Genomic DNA, 6,169 nt, shown 5'->3' on the forward strand with positions numbered 1-6,169 from the left:
TTCTGGGCAAGGACTTTGTGGAAAAATCACATAAGGTGGCAAGGTTGGCAGTTTTCTGTTGAAATCTGACTAACTTTACAAAAATTTAAAGGTAGAGTCATAGAGTAATACAGCATGGAAACAGGCCCTTCGGCCCAAACTTGTCCATGGGGCCTACTCAGCTAGTCCCAATTGCCCACATTTGGTCCATATCCCTCTAAGCTCTTCCAATCCATGTACCTATTCAAATGTTTCTTCAAATGTTGCTATTGTACCAGCCTCAAACACTTTCTCTGTCAACCCGTTCCATAAAAACACCACTCTCTGTGTGAAGACATTGCCCCTCAGGTCATTGTTAAATCTTTCCCATCTCACCTTAAACCTATGCCCTCCACTTTTCAATTCCCCATCCGTGGGAAAAAGACTATATGCCTTCATCCAATCTACGCCCCTCATGATTTCATACACCTCAATAAGGTCACCCCTCATTCTCCTACTTTCCAAGGAATAAAGTCCTATCCTGGCCAACCTCTCCCTATAACTCAGGCCTATTAGTCCTGGCAACATCCTCATTAATCTTCTTTGCATGCTTTCCAGTTTAACTGTATCTTTCCCATAGCAGGGTGACCAAAACTGTACACAATACTCCAAGTGCGGCCTCACCAACCACTTATACAACTGTAACATAACGTCTCAACTCCTATACTCAATGCCTTGACTGATGAAGGCCAGCATGCTAAATGCCTTCTTCACCACCCTGTCTACCTGTGATGCCAATTTCGATGAACTGTGTACTTGTACTCCTAGGTCCCCCCGGTTCCACAACACTCCTCAGGAACTTACCATTTACTGTATAAGTCCTACCTTGGTTTGACTTTCCAAAGTGCAACACTTCACACTTGTCTGTACTGAATTGCATTTGCCAATCCTCAGCCCACTTCTCCATCTGATCAAGATCCCTCTAATTTTTGATAACCTTCCTTGATATCAATGATACTTCCTAAGTTTGTATCAGCCACAAACATACTAATCATACCTTGTACGTTCGCATCCAGCATAAGCCCCGTGGCACATCACTATTCACAGGCCTCCAGTCTGAGAAACAACCTTCAACCATCACCCTCTGCTTCCTACCAATCAATCCAATTTTGAATCCAATTAGCTAGCTGTCCCTGGTTCCCCTGCGACCTAACCTTCACGATGACCCTGCCATGGGAGACTTTGTCAAAGGCCTTACTAAAGTCCATATAATGTCCACTGCCCTACCCTCATCTATCGTCTTGGTTACCTCTTCAAAAAACTCTAAAAGATTTGTCAGACATGACTTCCCGCACACTATTCCTAATCAGATCTTGACTGTCCAAATGTTGGTTGATCCTGTCCCTCAGTATCCTCTCCACTAACTTGCCTACCATTGATGTCAGACTCACTGTCCTGTAGATCCCTGGCTTGACTTTGCTACCTTTTTTAAACAATGAAACAACATTAGCCACCCTCCAGTCTTCCGGAGCTTCACCAGTGGCTAAAGATGAAGCAAAAATCTGTGCAAAGCCCTCTGCAATTTCTTCCTTAGCCTCACACAACATCTGAGGATGGACTTGATCAGGCCCAGGGGATTTATCCACCTTAATGCTCTTTAAGCCTGCAAGCACCTCCTCTCTGGTCATTTGTATGCAGTCCAAAAATTCCCCACTTGTTTCCCTTATTTCCTTAGCATCTATGAATCTCTCCTCACGCCATGGTGATCTTTAAGGGGGCCTATTCATTCCCTAGCCACGCTTTCACTCTTAATATAGCTGTAGATCTTCTTGGGTTTGTCTTTAACCTTATCTGCCAGATCCATCTCATACCCTCCTTTTGCTCTTCTGATTTCCATCTTAAATGTGCTCCTACACTTTTTATAGTCATTTAGGGATTTACTTGAGCCCGAGGTTTATCTGTTCTTTTTCCTGACCAGAGCCTCAATATCCCTAGTCAGCCAGGGATCGCTAAACCTGCCAGCTTTTCCCTTCACCCTAACAGGGACATGCTGTCCCTGGACTCTTGATATCACACTTTTAAAAGCCTCCCATTTGATAGTCATTTCTTTTCCTTCAAACAGACTCACCCAATCAATCTCTGCTAGATACTGTCTAATGGCCTCAAAATTGGCCCTGCTCTAGTTCACCTTAACCTGTGAACCTGTAGGGCGGCATGGTGGCTCACAGCGCCAGGGACCTAGGTTCAATTCCACCCTCAGGCAAATGTCTGTGTGGAGTTTGCATGTTCTCCCTGTGTCTGCATGGGTTTCCTCCCACAGTCCAAAAGATGTGCAGGCTAGGTGGATTGGCCATGCTAAATTGCCCATAGTGTTCAGGGATGTGTAGGTTAGGGGGGATGAGTCTGGGTGGGATGCTCCAAGGGTCAGTGTGGACTTTTTGGGCCAAAGGGCCAGTTTCCACACTGCAGGGATTCTATGATTTCCAGTTATAATATCCCAGTGCCCAGAGCCAATCCATGCTCTGAGCTCATCTGCCTTACTAGTGAAGCCTCGTGCGTTGAAATAAATGAACTTTAAACCAGAAGTTTTTCCCTCCCTTTACTGTGCCCCAGGCTATCCTGAATAGTCAACTTGCCCTCGATGGCTAATGTTGTTGATTGGTTCACCGAGCTGACTGGTTTTCATGCAATAGTTTTGTCTCCCTTCTAGGTGACATTGCCAGTGCTGTGTAGCCTCCATTGAAGTGCTGTTGTTCTGTCCCGCTCTGAATTTATACAGTCCAGTCTGTCATGGTGGGCAGTCTTCTTTATGGTTTTGTACCGTAGTGGTGTGTAGATGGGGTCTATTTCAACATGTTTGTTTATTGCATCAGTAGTTGAACTGTGAGAAACACTACATAGGACAGACGGGCAGGAAACGCGCCACCAGGATACATGGGCACCAACTCGCAGCAAAACAGCACGACCAACTTTCCCTCATTTCAATACACTCCAACATAGAAGGACATCAATTTCACTGGGACAAAGTTACAGTACTAGGACAAACAAGACAAAGACAAGCATGAGAATTCCTGGAGGCCTGGTTTTCAACTACTGATGCAATAAACAAACATGTTGAAATAGACCACTACGCACACCACCACTACGGTACAAACCCGGAAACAAGACTGTCCGCCATGACAGACCAGACTATATAAATTCAGAGCAGGACAGAACAACGGCGCTTCAACGGAGGCTACACAGCACTGACAATGTCACCTAGAAGGGAGACAAAACATTTGAATGAAAACCAGTCAGCTCAGCGAACCAACCAACATCTCTAACAACCCGAGCTACAGATCTTCGTTAAAACATTAAATGGCTAATGTATTTTCCCCTGACTTCTTGAGGCCCCTCTCTTATTCACAGTCCCACACCCTCTGTCAAACTAGTTTAAACTCTCCCAGGTAACACTAGCAAATCTCCTAGTGAGGATATTGGACTCCCCTCCAGTTCAAATGCAACCTATCCTTCTTGTACAGGTCACCTCTACCCTAGAAGAGATCCCAGTGATCCAAGAACCAAAAACCCTGCCCCTTACACCAGCTCCTCAGCCATACATTCATCTGGCCTGTCTTTCTATATCTATCCTCACTGGCGTGTGGAACTGGGAGTAATCTGGAGATCATTACCTTTGAGGTCCTGCTTTTTAGTTTCTTACCTAATTCCCTATACTCATTTCACAGGACCCCATCCCTTTATCCATCCATGACCTTTGCACCAATGTGCACAATAACCACTGGCTGTTCACCCTCCCCCTTCAGAATGACCTGCGACTGCTCAGAGACATCCTTCACCCTAGCACCTGTGAGGCAACACACCATCCTGGTGTCTCTTCTGCGGGCACAGAATCTCCTGTCTGTCCCCCTCACAGTAGAGTGTCCTATCAATATCGTTCTGTCTGACTGCACCCTTTCCCTCTGAGCCTCAGAGCCAACCACAGTGCCACTGACCTGATTGCTGCTGCTAGCCCATGAAAGTTCACCTTCCAACAGTATCCTAAGTTGCTTACCTGTTATTGAGGGGAATGGCCACTGGGGAAGCCTGCACCATCTGCCTTCCCCCCTAACCTATTCTGGTCATCACCCAGCTACCTGCAGCCTGCAACTTAGAAGTGACCACTTCACTGTCGCTCTTACCAGTGATGTTCTCTGCACCCCGGATGAACCTGAGTGCATCCAGCTCCAGTTCCCTAATGCGGTCTGTCAGGTGCTGCAGCCGGGTGCACTTCTCACAGGTGTAGCCACCAGGGACACTGGAAGTCTCCCCGATCCACATCCTGCAAGAGGAGCATGCCACTGCCCTAATAAAAAGTAGAGTTAAAGAATCCTTACCTGTCCCCCTACTCAGCCTCCTCACATCAAAAACCTCACAAGCAAAGGCCTAAGCACTTCCACTCAAATACTGGCCCGGTATCCTAATAGCTTCTCCCTTCTACACCTTCACCTAGCTCTCTTTTTTGGTCAAAGGAGGAGGGAGGATGGAAAACACCAATGTTCTGTTTCAGGTTTAACCACACCTTGTCTGACCTGCTGTACAGTCATGATGACTGTGGCACTATTTCCCAGAGTTCCACTGTGATGACTATCAGCTGCCTTCTGACTCATGGCCCTTCTTCACTATCTCACAGAGGGTGTCTTGCAGAGGTCTCTGTACAGTCGTGATGACTGTGGTAATGTCTCCCAGAATTCCACTGTGATGACTCAGTCAAACTTTGATTCACATTGAGTTTATGAAAGGGTCTCTGGTAGATAATTGATAAAATTATCAATTTTACATTGGCAAACAGCCACATATAGTGATAGCATAGGAACAGAAGCAGGCCATTCAACCCCTCAAGTATGTCCTGTCATTCAATGCAATCATTGTTGACACTGTTGGCTACAGCTCAGTTTCTGGTACTATTACCTCTAAAGAACTACGATGTGTTCAAGCCCCACTCTAGACAATTGAGCACCAGATTTAGATAGCCATGTCAGTGCAACACAAAGGCAGTGTTACACTATTGAAGATTGGAATTTTCCTGCAGATATCTCTTCAGTGGCTATGTACGCATAGAATAGGAGATTTGGCATAATTTTCATGCTCACTTTTATTCTTCATTAGTGTCAGGAATGTGGACATTGATGGGCAGGTCAGCATTTATTCCTCTCCATAATTGTTCCTCGAGAAAATGTTGGTGATCTGCCTTCTTGAGCCAGTGCAATCCATGTGGTGTACATACACCCACAGTGCTGTCAGGAAGGGAGTTTCCATTCCTTTTAGACTTTGTAGCAGTTTGATACAATTGAATGGCTTGCCAGACCACTTCAGTGGACATTTAAGAGTCAAACACGTTGCAGTGGGGTTAGAGTCACATGTAGACCAGGTAATGACAGCAAATGCCATTCCCTAAAGGACATCAGTTTTTATGACAATTGGCAATTCTGAGGATTTTTACGGCAATCAACAATAGTTTCATGGTCACCATCAGACTAGCTTTTAATTCCAAATTTATTAATTGGACTCAAATTCCACAAGCTGCCATGGTGGAAATGACCCGAGTCCCCAGAGCATTATCGCTACACCACTGCCTCCCTCATGCAATGGGGCTTTGGGAATATCCATGGCCCTTTCCTTATTCACCTCAGATATAGCACCCCATTTTAGGTTCCTCTCTTTCATGGGCAAGTGCGTCTGTTTCTCTTACAAAGACAACATGAAGTAGAAGATAAGGCAGGAAGGAAACCCCCTCCAATTGTTCGGGGACTGCATTTCATCTTCAGCAGGCTTATCTGTGAGCACTGGGCACTGTGTCAGTGACCTGCAAGATTGAGCAGCAGCACTTACGCTGTTTTCTGCTTTGCATGTTGCTTCCTACAACTCAAGGGGGGTAACATGGAATATTAGGACAGCTCAATCACATTACCAGAATACGACAGGTCACTTAACCTCTTCTGGCACGGAAACATTTTCAATGGAGAGCCCCCAAGCATTCTCCACCTCTGCAGTCCAGAACTAAGCCCTCATGGTTAGGGTTGGGGACAGTTTTCACATGTAAGCCTCACTGTTGCTGAGTAACTGGTGACATTACATGAATTGACACAGTATGGCAATGTCCTTGAGGGGCACACATGCTTTGGGATAAAGTAAGGCTTGGAGTAACCTCAGGATTGCTCAGTGTTCGGCCTCC

This window comes from Rhincodon typus, chromosome 19, assembly GCF_021869965.1.
Source record: "Rhincodon typus isolate 14 chromosome 19, sRhiTyp1.1, whole genome shotgun sequence".
NCBI classification, from domain to species: Eukaryota; Metazoa; Chordata; class Chondrichthyes; order Orectolobiformes; family Rhincodontidae; genus Rhincodon; species Rhincodon typus.